Source organism: Podarcis muralis, chromosome 9 (assembly GCF_964188315.1).
Source record: "Podarcis muralis chromosome 9, rPodMur119.hap1.1, whole genome shotgun sequence".
NCBI classification, from domain to species: domain Eukaryota; kingdom Metazoa; phylum Chordata; class Lepidosauria; order Squamata; family Lacertidae; genus Podarcis; species Podarcis muralis.
Genome location: NC_135663.1, coordinates 3,270,687 through 3,288,148, shown reverse-complemented (window position 1 = coordinate 3,288,148; position 17,462 = coordinate 3,270,687). Strand labels below are relative to the sequence as shown.

General features: G+C 46.5%; 1 long non-coding RNA gene across 1 annotated transcript; it reads left to right on the top strand.

The window, feature by feature from the left end:
- The first annotated feature begins 1,110 nt into the window (after positions 1 to 1,110).
- LOC114603768 (uncharacterized) lies at positions 1,111 to 16,697 on the top strand. Its single transcript, XR_013394114.1, has 5 exons — positions 1,111 to 1,212; positions 5,944 to 6,030; positions 13,258 to 13,409; positions 14,428 to 14,537; positions 16,362 to 16,697. It is a non-coding gene; the product is annotated as an uncharacterized LOC114603768 (long non-coding RNA).
- The last annotated feature ends 765 nt before the right edge of the window (positions 16,698 to 17,462 follow it).

Sequence of the window (17,462 nt, the reverse complement as noted above, 5' to 3'; positions counted from 1 at the left end):
TTCCAGTTAAAATCCTAAGTTCCTGAAATGAGCGTGGAGAAGTCTGGTCTATGAAAGATGTGTAAAAGGAAGTAACCTTAAGCCTGCACAGCATACAGCCTAGAACTTGAAACAGTATATGTTTTAATAAAAAAACATCAGCATCACAAAGTTAATAACCTCACTGTTTGTTACATTTCTGTGGACGAAGAACCAAAATTCCTTGTTTACATCTGTTGTAATAAAGTTTGTTTGCAACCTGTTTCCCCAAAAGTCGAAGCCACAGTTGCTCGTGATTCATTCTCCATTGGGGGAATTCACCTGAGGGAAGGGAAACTGAGGGTGGCACAGCGGTGCCAGGGGGAGAAAGAGTGCCATTGCGTCGCCGCAGGCTCCATTCCTGATCCTCGCCAGCCTGCCCTCTGCTAGGGCTCCAGTCCCTTGAAGGAAAGTGCTTGGGGAAAACAGGCTGCAAAGGAAAAGGGCATGGCCTATTGGGTGGGTCCAGAGCCTACCTAAATATCGAAATATATGCAGGGCTTTTTTCAGCTGAAATTGATCTGGACTCTGTTCTGGCCCCTCTCAGGTGGGCGTTGTGGCCATTTTAAGAGAAGAAGGGAGGCATTCATGCTGAGTTCCAGCACCTATTTTTGCAGAAAAATAGCACTGGATAGATGAGCCCTTGACCTATTTGAACACCTAATTCATTTTTAAAGGGCACTTGAAAGTAAGCAAAGCTCGGGGGGGGGGGGATCAAATGATCCAAGAATTTGCATATTTTAAGCATGTGGCAGAGCATGAGGCAGCCTGGCAAATGAAGACTGTAGGACAAAGAGGACAGGTCTATAGACAACCAAAAATCCAAAGCTCTCAAAGGAAGGCCAAACCATCTAATGACAGAAGTAACAGGCCAAATGGAAACAGGACTTCAGATCAGCAGGGCAACCGCTATCAAGGGCTGAGAGCAGAAAATATTAATAAAAGTCATAGCCATGGTTTTGTTGATTTGATATCTCATCTGCGTTACAAGTCAGCAATTTAAATTCAATATTAAAAGCAGTTTGAAACCAAGTATCCCCTCCCCCAGTTAATCAGACAATTTAATCATTTCTTTTCTACCTACTTCATCCTTAGATCAAAAGGAACTAAAAAGAAGGATGGAGTTTCAAATGGCAATGGATATCATTCGGACCTTTGTTGTTGGGCTTGATACAATCCATGAAGACAAGGATGGTAAGCCTTTTTTTATCACTGTTTCATTGCTCAGCAGGAAGAAAAGCAGATGGTTGTGATTCTCACATCCCCCCACTAGCATTTTTTTATGCACATCCTCACTTTTGCTAGACCTTGTTTAATTTAAACAGGCTTCAATTCCTGTAGTTCACTTTGGGATTCATATTGTGTAAGCAATACATTTATTCAATGAAACTCATCACCCAATAGAGTTTATCACAGTTTCATTGCTCAGCAGGAAGAAAAGCAGATGGTTGTGATTTTCCCACTAGAAATGCTGTCCTCCTCCCATCAAACAATGTTTGTGCTATTGCAAGATTTGTGCTACTGCAAGCTTTTAGCACTGGCACAAGGGAACTTTGCCCCCACTTCTCCCTGCATGCCATCACCAAAGCTGCTCTGGAGGGTGGGGGAAACTTCAGAACAGATTGGAGGGAAAGGGGCTGAAGATTGCATTGCACAAGGAGAAATTCCTGCACGGACATAATGTCATCCTTAGAATTATGTGGAATGCAACACAATATTCATCAGAAAAAGAGTTCTGGCGCCTCTATTTTCTTAGATCTCACAAAGCATAATGTTGTTGTTGTTGTTTAGTCATTTAGTCATGTCTGAATCTTCATGACCTCATGGACCAGAACACGCCAGGCACTCCTGTCTTCCACTGCCTCCCGCAGTTTGGTCAAACTCATGTTTGTAGCTTCAAGAACACTGTCCAGCCATCTCGTCCACTGTCGTCCCCTTCTCCTTGTGCCCTCCATCTTTCCCAACATCAGGGTCTTTTCCAGGGAGTCTTCTCTTCTCATGAGGTGGCCAAAGTATTGGAGTCTCAGCCTCAGGATCTGTCCTTCAAGTGAGCACTCAGGGCTGATTTCCTTCAGAATGGATTGGTTTGATCTTCTTGCAGTCCATGGGACTCTCAAGAGTCTTCGGCGATCAGCCTTCTTTATGGTCCAGCTCTCACTTCCATACATCACTACTGGGAAAACCATAGCTTTTACTATACGGACCTTTATTGGCAAGGTGATGTCTCTGCTTTTTAAGATGCTGTCTAGGTTTGTCATTGCTTTTCTCCCAAGAAGCAGGCCTCTTTTAATTTCGTGACTGCTGTCACCATCTGCAGTGATCATGGAGCCCAAGAAAGTAAAATCTCTCACTGCTTCCATTTCTTCCCCTTCTATTTGCCAGGAGGTGATGGGCCCAGTGGCCATGATCTTTGTTTTTTTGATGTTGAGCTTCAGACCATATTTTGCACTCTCCTCTTTCACCCTCATTAAAAGGTTCTTTAATTCCTCCTCACTTTCTGCCATCAAGGTTGTGTCATCTGCATATCTGAGGTTGTTGATATTTCTTCCGGCAATCTTAATTCCAGTTTGGGATTCATCCAGCCCAGCCTTTCGCATGATGCATATAAATTAAATAAGCAGGGAGACAAAATACAGCCTTGTCGTACTCCTTTCCCAATTTTGAACCAATCAGTTGTTCCATATCCAGTTCTAAATGTAGCTTCTTGTCCCACATAGAGATTTCTCAGGAGACAGATGAGGTGATCAGGCACTCCCATTTCTTTAAGAACTTGCCATAGTTTGCTGTGGTCGACACAGTCAAAGGCTTTTGCATAGTCAATGAAGCAGAAGTAGATGTCTTTCTGGAACTCTCTAGCTTTCTCCATAATCCAGCACATGTGTGCAATTTGGTATCTGGTTCCTCTGCCCCTTCGAAATCCAGCTTGCAATTCTGGGAGTTCTCGGTCCACATACAGCTTAAGCCTGCCTTGTAGAATTTTAAGCATAACCTTGCTAGCGTGTGAAATGAGTGCAATTGTGCGGTACTTGGAGCATTCTTTGGCACTGCCCTTCTTTGGGATTGGGATGTAGACTGATCTTCTCCAATCCTCTGGCCACTGCTGAGTTTTCCAATCTTGCTGGCATATTGAGTGTAGCACCTTAACAGCATCATCTTTTAAAATTTTAAATAGTTCAGCTGGAATACCATCACTTCCACTGGCCTTATTATTAGCAGTGCTTTCTAAGGCCCATTTGACTTCACTCTCCAGGATGTCTGGCTCAAGGTCAGCAACCACACTACCTGGGGTGTACGAGACATCCATATCTTTCTGGTATAATTCCTTTGTGTATTCTTGCCACCTCTTCTTGATGTCTTCTGCTTCTGTTAGGTCCTTACCACTTTTGTCCTTTATTATGGTCATCTTTGTATGAAATGTTCCTTTCATATCTCCAATTTTCTTGAACAGATCTCTGGTTTTTCCCATTCTATTGTTTCCCTCTGAGGGACGCGGGTGGCGCTGTGGGTAAAAGCCTCAGCGCCTAAGGCTTGCCGATCGAAAGGTCGGCAGTTTGAATCCCCGCGGCGGGGTGCGCTCCCACTGCTCGGTCCCAGCGCCTGCCAACCTAGCAGTTTGAAAGCACCCCTGGGTGCAAGTAGATAAATAGGGACCGCTTACCAGCGGGAAGGTAAACGGCGTTCCGTGTGCTGCGCTGGCTCGCCAGATGCAGCTTTGTCACGCTGGCCACGTGACCCGGAAGTGTCTCCGGACAGCGCTGGCCCCCGGCCTCTTGAGTGAGATGGGCACACAACCCCAGAGTCTGTCAAGACTGGCCCGTACGGGCAGGGGTACCTTTACCTTTACCTTTATTGTTTCCCTCTATTTCTTTGCATTGGTCATTTAAGAAGGCCTTCTTTTCTCTCCTTGCTATTTTTTTTGAAATCTGCATTCAATTTCCTGTATCTTTCACTATCTCCCTTGCATTTTGCTTGCCTTCTCTCCCCCGCTATTTGTAAGGCCTCGTTGGACAGCCACTTTGCTTTCTTGCATTTCCTTTTCATTGGGATGGTTTTCGTTGCTGCCTCCTGTATAATGTTATGAGCCTCCATCCATAGTTCTTCAGGCACTCTGTCCACCAAATCTCAATCCTTAAACCTGTTCCTCACTTCCACTATGTATTCATAAGGGATTTGATTTAGATTGTATCTTACCGGCCCAATGGTTTTTCCTACTTTCTTCAGTTTAAGCTTGAATTTTGCTACAAGAAGCTGATGATCTGAGCCACAGTCAGCTCCAGGTCTTGTTTTTGCGGAGTGTATAGAGCTTCTCCATCTTTGGCTACAGAGAATATAATCAATCTGATTTCGATGCTGCCCATCTGGTGATGTCCCTGTGTAGAGTCGTCTCTTGTGTTGTTGGAAAAGAGTGTTTGTGATGACCAGCTTATTCTCTTGGCAGAACTCTATTAGCCTTTGCCCTGCTTCATTTTGAACTCCAAGGCCAAACTTGCCAGTTTTTCCTTTTAGCTCTTGACACCCTCCTTTAGCATTCCAACCCCCTATAATGAGAAGAACATCCTTCTTTGGTGTCATTTCTAGCAGGTGTTGTAAGTCTTCATAGAATCGATCAATTTCAGTTTCTTCAGCAGCAGTAGTTAGTGCATAAACTTGGATTACTGTGATGTTAAAAGGTCTACCTTGGCTTCGTATTGAGATCATTCTATCATTTTTGAGATTGCATCCCAGTACAGCTTTCACCACTCTTTTGTTGACTATGAGGGCCACTCCATTTCTTTTATGGGATTCTTGCCCATAGTAGTAGATATAATGGTCATCAAAACTGAATTTGCCCATTCCCATCCATTTTAGTTCACTGATGCCAGGATGTCAATATTTATTCTTGCCATCCCATTTTTGACCACATCCAGCTTACCAGGGTTCATGGTTCTTACATTTCATGTTCCTATGCAATATTTTTATTTACAACATTGGACTCTCCCTTCGCTTGCAGGCATATCCACAACGGAGCGACCTTTTGGCTTTGGCCCAGCACTTCATCAGCTCTGAATCTACTTGTACTTGTCCTCCGCTCTACTTGTACTTGTCCTCCGCTCTTCCTCAGTAGCATGTTGGACACCTTCTGACCTGAGGGGCTCATCTTCCAGCGTCATAACTTTTATATGCCTATTGTCTTTTTCCATGGGGTTTTCTTGGCAGGGATACTAGAGTGGCTTGCCGGTTCCTGCTCCAGGTGGATCGTGTTTTGTCAAAACACTCCACTATGACCTGTCCATCAGGGTGGCCATGCATGGCATAGCTCACAGCTTCTCTGAGTTATTCAAGCCCCTTCGCCACAGCAAGGCACTGATCCATGAAGGGGACAAAGCATAATAGAAAACTGCAAAGTAATCTTTGTATACAGTGGTGCCCCACAAGACGAATGCCTCGCAAGACAAAAAACTCGCTAGACGAAAGGCTTTTCCGTTTTTTGAGTCGTTCTGCAAGACGAATTTCCCTATGGGCTTGCTTCACAAGACGAAACGTCTTGCGAGTTCTTGCGAGTTTGTTTCATTTTTCTTAAAGCCGCTAAGCCACTAAGCCGTTAATAGCCGCTAAGCCGCTAATAGCCGTGCTTCACAAGACGAAAAAACCGTAAGACGAAGAGACTCACGGAACGGATTAATTTTGTCTTGCGAGGCACCACTGTATTTGGCTTTACTGTGTGACTCAGTGGGGAATTGGTTTTTGACCCTGTGATTCCCTGCAGAAAATGAGAACATAGGAGGGGAACATTAGAGATACTTCATGAGCCACTTTTAATATGAGAATAGGATAGTGGATTGCATGGGTCTTAAAATGTTTTAAAATGTTTGAAAATGGTTTCTTAATATTTACAGATTGTTATTTCAGATACTCTTTTGCCTTAAACTATTTCAAATCTTTTAGACTTCGGAATACTCGCTGTAGCTCAAAACGTATCAGACGAATTGCTGTATCTTGCCAACAAAAATGATGAACTGCAAAAAGAAATTGGTAAGCTACCCTACGATGCTGAAGAATTGTAGTGCAGTGGGAACCTGCCCTGAGTCTGCGCCAGCTGAAAGCCCCTCCTCTAGCTGAAAACTCTTAGAGCCAGAGCAGAGTGCTGCGCTCCTTTGCATGGGGCCACCCTAGAGAAACATCAGAGATATTTAGTTCAGATCTCCTGAACCTTTGAATTGACTTAGCCTCTATGGTTAGGAAAGAAAAGACTTTTCCATTCTTTGCTATAACAGAGACAATCAAAACAGGTAAGGTAAAAGACCTGTCCTTTATTATTTTCACCCATGAGAGCCCTGCCTCTGCAGAGACAATCAAAAGAGGTCAACTGAAAGAGATTCATGAGCAGCACTTCAAAGGCAACTTCCGCCAACTTGGTCAGAGAGACTGCTGGGCAGTGGGGTGGTTGGTGCAACAGCAAAATCTCTCTCCTGTTTCACAAACCCATCATCAGACAGAAACCCTCAAGCGCACTCACATAGTGAATTGACCCCTTGGCCACTGAACACATAATAGGTAAAGTGATTATAAAATTGTCTATAAAGCTTTAGATGCGAGAGCAAAGAATGGGAATGAACGCATTGTCAGGGAGAGGCAAATGGGGAAAGAGCTAAGGGGAAAGACCAGCACTTATAGAGAGCCGAAAGAGATCATTAGTAGTCTGTCGTCTGACAGCGAAGAGGAGGCAGGGAGGGGGGGAGGATGAGCCCGGAACTAGTCATTCTGCAAACAGTGGAAATCAGAGGCGTGGTTTCCACAGACTTGCATGTTGGGCAAGAAAAAGTAAAAAGAAACCAGACGCGGCATCTTGGCCGACAGGGTCGGACATGCTCTGAAGCACTGGAGATGTTCCTTTGAACTTTGTAAATAAATCAAAGAGATTGTAACTGGCAGTGAGCCTGGAGTTTTTATCTACGCCAGCTTGGCAGCACACACCTCTTACAGCATGCCGTGTCCCCAATTTGCTGCTGGAAAGCTGGTGGAATAAGGAATAAGCCTCAGAATGGAGAAGGAGGTCTTGGAACTGAGAAAGCGAAATGTCGCTTTGGAACAGAGATTGTCCGACTTGCAGGCCCGTCTGGAAGAAGCCAGAGCTGCTCAGAGAGAACCCACAGGTGGGCTATCGGCAGATGGGGCAAGTCAGTGTGGGTGGAACGGTTCCATGGTGACCCGGAAAGTTACTTGGATTTCAAAACCGAGATGCGATATTTTTTAGAGCTTGAATAGGCCAAGTTAGGGAACGATGCCCAGAAAGTTGCTCACATAATTAGACACCTGGCTGGAGGGGCTAGAAGTTGGATCCGTCTGTTAATAGCCTCGAATAATGAAGCTCTCAGAAATGTGGCCATGTTTTGGCAAGCTATGGACTTTATCTATGCAGATCAAAGTTTAATTGACAAGACGCAGGAGGAGCTTTTGGCTTTGAAACAAGGCAGATCCACGGTACACAGTTAATGGTCAGAATTTGCTATGCTCGTGCAGAAACTGGGTTGCGATTTAGAGGCAGACCCTGTACAAGCTTTGTTTAAAAATGGACTTAACCCAGAAATTAAGGACGAGCTTGCAAGGGGCAAAAATATGGATGAATTAACGAAGGCTGCTCTTGCGGTGGGTTTGAGACAGGAAGCCAGATGGCGGGAAAGGAAGCAAGGCAGAGAGCGGAGTTTCCATGGTGACCGCATTCTTGAGATGCCTGCAGCTGCCTCAGAACGTCAACAAGAGCAGGAGCCCATGGGCGCAGGAGAGTTTGAAAGCCCACTGGTCGGGCGGGAAGGAGAAAAAAGACTGGCAAGCGGCAAAAAGATGTTTTGTGTGTCAGAAAACTGGGCACTTTGCCAGAGTGTGTCCAGAGTGTCGTAACTGGCAGGGAATGGTGGGGGCCACCCAACAGGCAGAGGTAGAGGAAGCCCAGCCTTTGGGAAATGAAGAAGCCTGGCTGGTGATGGACCGGGGCAACAGCCAGGTGGGAGCAACACAGAAGGTCCTCGGCTTGGGCATCCCAAAGCAAGCATAGTGTTGAAGGTGGTCCTAGAACTCCCAAATGGCCAGGCGGTGGAGGAGTTGGTGCTAGTTGATTCTGGTGCTTCAGCATCCTTTTTTAGCAAGGAATTTGCAGCGCAGCACCAACTAAACCTGAGGCCTTTGGATTTTCTGCTGCAAATGACCACAATTGATGGAAGAGAACTGCTGGGAGGTGAAGTGACGCATCGAACACCTCCAATGCGAATGTGGGTGGCTACCCACTCCGAAGTCATCGCCTTTCACATGGCTACACTGGCGGGTCTGCCTGTCATATTGGGCATGAGCTGGTTGGCTTTGCACGATCCGGTGGTTTCCTGGCACCAACGGTCCCTGACGTTCGGTTCGACGCACTGCGTGGAGAACTGCCTGGCTCAAGGGTAACCTCAACAAAGGGAGGGCAGGAGGGCAGCAGCATGCAAAGCGAGGACGACCGAGATCCCGTCGTTTTACAGGGATCTACAGGAGGTGTTCAGCGAGAAAGAGGCTGACGTGTTGCCGTCGCATCGACCATATGATTGTCCGATCAACCTGGTCCCGGGGGCCACGTTGCCGGTGGGAAAGACCTATTCCATGTCGGAGGGAGAGCTCAAGAACCTAAAGGAGTTTATTGAGAAAAATCTAAGAAGGGGGTTCATCAGGGAATCGAAGGCAGCAGAGGGAGCCCCGTGTTCTTCATGGACAAGAAATCGACTAAAGAAAGGAGGCGTGTAGTGGACTTTAGAATCCTGAACAGCCTGACGGAACCGGTGGCTTTCCCAATGCCGAGGATTGACGATGTTCTGGCCCGGGTGCGGAAAGGGAAGATTTTCACCAAACTGGACCTCCGGGGGGCATACAACCTCATCCGAGTACAAGAGGGGGATGAGTGGAAGACCACCATGTTCACCCTGATGGGGGCGTTTGAGTATCTAGTCATGCCCTTCGGTTTGCAGTGCGGAAGTCACTGTTTCCAAGCCTTCATGCACCACGTACTAGGACCTTTGCTGTACAAGAACTGTGTTTGCTTTTTGGACGACTTGCTCGTGTACTCCAAAGACGAGAAACAGCACGTGAAGGACGTACGTCAGGTCCTGAGCAAACTTAAGGAGCATCGCTTGTGGGTCAAGCTGTAGAAATGTCAGTTCCACGCAATGGAAGTCAAATTCCTGGGGTACCGGCTGTCGGACCAGGGTTTGGCCATGGATCCGGAGAAAGTGAAGGCGGTGGTGGAATGGGAGAGTCCCAAGACCAGGAAAGATGTTCAGCGTTTCCTGGGTTTCAGCAATTTCTACAGGAAATTCATCAAAGATTTCGCAAAACTGACGGTGCCCATAACGGACTGTCTCAGTGTCAAGAAGAGGTTTCAGTGGACGCAGGCGGCCCAAAAGGGGTTTGAGAAGCTTAAGAGGGCTATCGCTTCAGAGGAGCAACTGATCCACGTCGACCCTGCTCAACCACTACGGGTGGAGACAGATTCATCGGATCAGGCTATAGGGGTGGTGCTGCTGCAGCCAGATCGAAAGGGGGAGTGGCGGCTGTGTGCTTTTTTTCGCAGAAACTGAACAAATCAGAGCAGAACTGCACCATCTATGATAAGGAATTGCTTTCGATCGTCGCTGCTTTCAAACAATGGAGGCACTTCCTGACTGGGGCAAAGCACCAAATTTTGGTGTGCACTGACCACAAAAATTTGGAGTACTGGCGTACGGCACGGGTATTGTGCCAGAGACAGATAAGATGGGCAGAGTTCTTTGCCAACTTCAACTTTAAGATCCAATATGTGCCGGGAGAGCAGAATGCGAGGGCGGATGCGCTCTCCCGGAAACCCGAGTATATGATGGGGGAAGGACCTCCGGTGGCAAGACTGATGTTCCTCGAGAGCAAATGGATGTGTGGGGGGACGTTAGTCAAGGACGACGAACTAATGCAACTGCTCGGAGATTATGACTTTGCCAGACAAAAGATGGGGGAGTTAAGAGAAAAAGGGGGTGCCGAGGGGGGTTTTGAAATGAAAGGGGGGCTTCTGTACCATAGGGGGGCCTTGTACTTTCCAGGAGAAAACCTTCGGGGCAGAATTCTCAAGCAACTGCACGACAGCTGCACGACAGGGCATTTTGGACAGCATAAGACCATGCTACTGGTCACACGGGAATTTTGGTGGCCAAGGGTGAGAGAGGATGTAAAGGAATATGTGCGAGGGTGCGACACATGCCAGAGGGCCAAAGGGGAAAGGGCGGCACCAGCGGGGTTGCTGAAACCGTTGCCGACACCCGGAAAGCCATGGAAGGTGGTAGGGGTGGATTTTATCACTGATCTGCCCAGATGTAAGGGTCAGACCACTATCATGTTGGTGGTGGATCTCCTGACCAAAATGTGCCATTTCGTGCCCTGTTCGCACACCGTGACGGCGGAAGAAACAGCCAAGCTGTTCGTAGAGCATGCGTTTAGGTTACATGGGGTACCTGCATGGGTGGTTTCAGACCGGGGGGCTCAATTCACCTCATGTTTTTGGTGCAAACTCATGGGGTTGCTCCAGGTGGAAGTGAGTTTCACTACGGCTAGGCACCCCGAGACCAATGGGCAAGCGGAGAGGGCGAATGCTGTTTTACAACAGTATTAGCGGTGTTATGTAAGTCAAAAACAGAACGATTGGGTGGACAAACTAGCCCTGGCAGAGTTTGCTTACAATAACGCGGAGAATGTATCCACTGGGATGACTCCCTTCTTTGCCAATCACGGGCGTCATCCCAGGGCTTTCCCCGGAAGGGGGGGGGAGTCGTGGAGTGTTCCCGCAGCCGAACACTTTGTCGAGGAGATGGAGGCGATCCACAGACAGCTGCAGTTGAATTTGGATAGGGTTAAGGAGTTATACAAGAAGGAAGCCGACAAACATCGGCGGCCGGGGGAGGTCATCAGGGTTGGGGACAAGGTGTGGTTGTCCACGCAAGGGTTGCCTTGGAGAGGGGGCTGCAAAAAGCTCAAGCCCCGGAAGGTGGGGCCTTTTGAGGATATCCAACAAATAAATCCGGTGGCGTTTAAGCTTAGGTTGCCAGAGAGCATGAGAATCCATCCGGTGTTCCACAGGTCACTGCTGTTCCACTACAGGGAGGGGGGGAGGAGGCAGGGTAGTGGGGAAGGGGAAAGCCCACCACCCGAAATGGAGGAAAGGGAGCAGTGCAACAAGGTAACGGAAATACTGGACTCTCGTTGGAGAGGGGGGAATTTGGAATATTTGGTGGCGTGGGAAGGGGCCCCGACATCAGAGAATACCTGGGTCCCGGAAGACAGTATCACCGACAAGGGCCTGGTGGAGGGGTTCCACAGTTTTTCCCCTGACAAACCAAAAACCAGGGGTAGGTTCTTTCAACAGGTGTTCGAAACAACAGACGATGAAGAGGAATTCGAAGGTTTCCCAGCATCGGACGAGGAGGAGGAAGAAGATGAAGGCGTAGACTGGGGAACACCAGGAATTGGGGGTTGGAGGGGGGTGTTCGAAGAGACGGATAAAGAAGAGGGTAGTATTGCTGGCTTCTCCCCTACCACCCCAGAGGAAAGAGATATGGGTACAGTCGGGCCTCCTGAGTGGGAGGGGGCCTTTGAGGAGGGGGTGGATGTCAGGGAGAGGCAAACGGGGAAAGAGCTAAGGGGAGAGACCAGCACTTATAGAGAGCTGAAAGAGATCATTAGTAGTCTGTCGTCTGACAGCGAAGAGGAGGCAGGGAGGGGGTAGGATGAGCCCGGAACTAGTCATTCTGTAAACAGAGGAAATCAGAGGCGTGGTTTCCACAGACTTGCATGTTGGGCAAGAAAAAGTAAAAAGAAACCAGACACGGCATCTTTGCCGACAGGGTCGGACATGCTCTGAAGCACTGGAGATGTTCCTTTGAACTTTGTAAATAAATCAAAGAGATTGTAACTGGCAGCGAGCCTGGAGTTTTTATCTATGCCGGCTTGGCAGCACACACCTCTTAGACGCATATTACGTCAATTGTACATAAAAAGCAAGCTAAAGATGTTCAGCACCAAAGCACACATTTTGTGAGAGTTGTATAATGCCATTTCCCTCTTTCTCTTTGACCTTTAGAAATATGACTGCCTTTAAAGACATTGTTCCAAAACCAGGTCTAAATCCTGATTGACAAGGATCTAGAAAATCAGTTTTCTCCAAGAGCACCTGGATCTGGTCCATAACCACCCACTCAAGAACCTTGCACAGGAAGGGGAGATTAGCAACCGGCAGGCAGTTACTTAGATTTTCTGAGCACAGGGAAGATTTCTTTAGGAGTGGTTTTACCACTCCTGCCTTCAAGCAGGTTGGGACCAGCCCCTCTTATAAAGAGGCATTAATCACCTTTCTAGTCCAGCCAGCTGTCCCTTCCCTACTAGTTTGTATCAGCCACAAGGGGCAGGGTCCAGTGTACAAGTGGTTGTCCTGACCGATCCAAGGACCTTGTCCACATTCTTGAACCTTGTCTCATCAGCCCTGGTCAGGGAAGTTTTAAATGGTTGGTGTTCAATTGTGTTTTAATTTTTTGGAAGTAGCCCAGAGTGGTTGGGGGAAACCCAGTCAGATGGGCAGCATATTATTATTATTATTATTATTATTATTATTATTATTATTATTCGGATGTCCAGAAATCAGCCAAAGCTCAGCAGGAGCACCTGTCAGATCAGCTGGAAAATCCCCCAGAGCCATTTGGAAGCCCACTGGATTTGGAAGCCCACTGGATCCATCCTGTCAGCTCAGGCAGGGAGACTGCTTGGCAGCAAACCAGGTGGTAAACCAGCAGAATCCCTCATCTGTCCCAGTTGCCCAATGCCAGCAACACACTAGATTCCTGCCCCCTCTGCAACTGAACAGAGAGCTTGTAGAGAGAAAGAGAATTTTGATAAACTACTCCCCCTTCCCAACCTTCAAGTCTGCCCTGATGCTGCCCTAAGTATCCAGGTGGAAACAAGTAGGTGAGGTTCTTCTGTGCTCCCTGTTCCAGCTATGCCCACCCAGGTATTTACTGCAGCATCAACATGGGTTGAAGAGTTAATGTTGTTCTTGTTTTATGATTTCTGAGCTTCCTAGATGAATATATGTTATCATGTGGCGAGAGAAATGAACTTAACAAAAACAATTGAAATCTGCACAGACATATAAGGTGGTTCCCATTAAATTCCCTATCTTGTTTTCTTTTTCTCTTCTTCCTCCATATCTGGCTTGACTCAAAGACCTCCTTATTGGAAACTTGAATGAAGGTTGGATTATATATCAAAGAACAATGTATTTGTTGTCTCGTGACCAAGATTCATGGGCGAATTCCCAAAAAAAGTGTGAGAGGGAAGGCGCCAAGCTCCTTTCTATGGAAACATTTCAAGAACAGGTGAGCATCAAAGCTAAGTATAGGAAAGGCAGGGGATCTTCTTGAGCCAAAGGGCTCCTATCATCACTATCCATTTAGGAAGGTTACATGTACCTGTACGCAGCCAAGACAGCAACTCCATCAGTCAAGCCAAGGGGTGGGAGGGGCAGGGAGAGCTGCTACCATCTGGGACTCAATAAGGTTTCTTGGAACTGCTGAGCTCTAATAGAATGAAGCTGGCAGTCAGGATAGAGATTTTCAAGGAGGAGGAGGAGTAGATACTTCAGAGGCATCTATCACTTGGCTTCTCTGTAAATTCTTCCTCTGTTCTTTGTGATGTATTCAGTTGTTGGGGGGGGAGGGGAAGGCTACCCTCACCATGCTAACCTTCTGGCAGGAGAGTATCATGGAGATGACTCTAGAGGAGCTTGCAAGGTATATCCCTCTCCCAGCCCCTTAGCCCTGGCACAGGGGCTACTGGGGTGCTGCAGGGCACAGACATGGGTGAGACCCCATCGTCATGCCATCAAGCATACCACAACTGGACTGATTCCAGTGTCTCTGGAACCAACCATCAAACATGGATGCAGAAATTGGAGTATTTGACACACAGGTCACTGTCCTGCTAGGTGGTTCCAAGACCAACTGTTCTCTGGCACCGTCATTTACAGTATCTGGAAATTATAACTCTGTGTCATGACTGGAAGGCATATGTAGCCAGTCTCGGTGAGGGCAGGTGAAGTTCCCCTTCACTACAATATTTCCTCTTTGGGATTCTTCCTTGATTCCATCACCATCATCTTCGTCATTCATCATCATCATCACCATCAGCATCATAATTTTGATCAGGGGGACAATACCACATCCACTGTACAAAATTATTATTGGTGATGGGAATACAATGTATAGTTTTGATCACTGCTTTTAAAATGTGTTTGCTTTATGCCTCTTGAATTTCTGTAAAGGGCTATAGTCTCCCAGAGAAAGGGACATTGTCTTAAAAGATTTTATTTGTTCTTTCTCAACACCCCTACCCTAGCATTTTATAAACAGGCAAGTACAAAATCGTGAGAAGTTTTTTTGGTTTGGAGTCTTTAAAGACAACAAAGCGAAATGGAGATGGCTGTCAGGAGTAGAGGCTTTAGTCACGTAAGTTTCTGCAGAAACATATGTTAATAGCATACATTCCAAAAAGTTGCAGATTCTCTTTACATAATTGATTTTTTCCCTTTCCAAATATATTTTGCCATGCATTATTCTCTACTACCAAAGACCTACATATGTACTCCTCCACATCATTGCCCAGATGAGCGGCTGCTGCTTCTCACTAGGTTGGAGAGGCAGGAAGGCTACTCTTCCTGCTTCTCTAACCTAATGAATGTGGTAATTCGGAAGAGGATGAAGGCATGCTTTTAAATGGTTTGTGCTGATTAGTTCAGCTTCAAAAGGACTTGCGGGAACCTAAAGCTGAGCAACACTGCCAGCTGGCAGTTTAAGACACTTCATGGTTCCCTTTAAGTATCTAACAACTCTTTTCAGCTTGTGTTGATGGATGTACAAGGTCAGAGTAAGATCTCACTCATCCACAGCTTGGTAGTAGAACAGAGAACTGGACTGGCATTTATTAACAAGGCTGCATTAACAGAGGGCTGCTTTCAATTTTGCAAGGTCTCCTGGAACAAAATCCAATGACATTCATCTTCATTGATGCACCCAATACCAACCACGAATCCTTTTTGGCAGAGGTATTGAGTAAACTTTACAAACTGGCCGTGGGGTTGTATAATACTAGCTGGGAAATTAAACCCTGTATGCCAGCAGTTCCCAGTTAGCTAAGTACTGCAGACCCCTTGTTTTTCAAAAGCCACACCATGGGCCACCCTACCTTTGAACATTTTGATATCTCCGTGGCAGTTTTTGTTATGTGAATGACACCATGGAGCCCCAGGGTGGGTGGTCCGTGGACCACCAATTGGGAGCCACTACTGTATGTGATCTTAGACTTGATCAAAGGACAGGTCTCACCCGAACATCTCATGGGAGTAAAAAAATCCACCTACTACACCATTACTAGTAATATCAATTTAATAGATTCATAGAGAGCTAAAAATGAGGGAGTTATAGAATACATTTATCACAGAATTTTAGTGCTGTGTAGTGGGACTTGATTCAGGATACAATGGACACTGGAGAATGCAAGTGACAATAAGAGTGAGGCTTGGGTGATACCTTTGTCAACTATGGATAATTGACTAAATTTAGAACCATCATGTTAGATTTAGATAAGATATATATGTGAGAGAGATATCATTTCAATCAACCCTATAATGGCTTTGTGGTTATAGATTATATTTTGTAATTCATCTGAGGACATAGCCATTTTTGTTTTTGTATAGTGTCATTGCTCTCCTCATGCATGGGGTGGGTGATGGATGTGAGATGAGGTGGATGAAGGCGGATGCAAATCTAACATGGTTTTAATATGCTCAGAACAATCACTACTGTGCTAACTCTGCTATTAGAGAATAAGGATCTCTCAACACCCACAACTGTCCAGAGCAGATCTGAGGAGGATGTGGGTGCATATGGAAAGGAGAAAGGGACAGTTCTGTTGCAGAAATGGAAATCCTGGCAATAGCAGAAGTACTGCATTGGATACTGCCTAAACTAAATTGACTGACAGTTCTTGTGTGTACCACTGAGCATTCCAAAGTGACACCCTCACTTTTTGTAGTTTCCTATGAGAAATCACTTCATGTGAAAAGAAAAGAGGCAGTCTTGACCCACAGTTGTTGTTGTTGTTTTCCTTACATGGTTAGAATTCTAAAATCTGGGGAGAAAAACCCATCCCAATTGTGGGTGGATGTTAAGAGAGAAAGAGCTGGACATCTTTTTAATGGTAGAAGGCACAGGGAGCGCGTGAGGAAGTAGATATCCAATCTTGATTGATCAGTGCTGCTCTTTTCTTTTCAGGTACTGGAAAAAAGGTGAGCCTAAACAGCCACGGCGAAACCACTGTGCTGCAATAGGCCTTGATTGCAGAATGTATTGCTGGATAGCATTAAAATGTGAAGAACGCTTAGGGTACATTTGTAAGAAGGTGCCTGATGATGCTTGGCTCTAAGAAGATGAACGAAACTGGATCTCATGATCACTACACAAAAACAAAATCAAGAGATCACCCCACCCTGCTGTTTTAATGCACAATTCACACTCTGCCATCTAGATTATATGACTCTCTGGCATCAGCCCTCAAAAACACCTTGAAAAGACCTTATTCTGCAAGCTAAGATGTAGATGGCTACAAAAATAAAGAATGGAAGGGTCCAGTTATAGCCTGTTTTCTGTTTAATGTATTTATTTGCAATGCATACCAATATTTGTTTCCTTACTCTGTGTGTTTGATGCCCCATTGCCCCTTCTGATCTCCATCGCCACTACCTTACAAGGCACATAAGTACAACCCTGCATGCCAGGCAATGAGAATGGAGGCCACCCAGCGCCTGATGTCCCCTTCTAGCAGACTTGCGTGGCGAGTTCCTGCCCCCCCCAGTGGAAATAAAAACACATGACACAATTATTAAGGTTCATGGTCTAAATAAGGCCACAACTTTACATCACACTGGTTACAGGTGATGAATGGTATTGGCTTAGGCATTGGTCCTATCCGACTATATCCTGCTTCAGCCCGTCCGCTTGAAGTCCGGGAAGGGTTAACCAACGGTAGTGGGAGTACTGCTGATGCACATCAACTGGGAACTCCCCCGGGGTCACCGCTCGGGGGCGTGCCTTAGGCCCTCACCTCCATAGTCTTCGGACAGGCCACGCCCCCCAGAATCCTTTATTGGACTACCCTTCAATATGTGGGGCAGGTGATGGCGCTTCCTCCCCTCTTCCATCTGCAAAACAATACCCATACCAATGCCTAACCACCACTCGAACAGAAGCTCGCGGCCAGTACCCTCAGACCTGCAACCAATCCCTAATCCCAGAAGTTATATCAGCCAACCAAACATCATTTCCCGCGTCAGAAAGATGGACGCCATCCTCTTGGTAGAGGGCCACTTTGCTGAA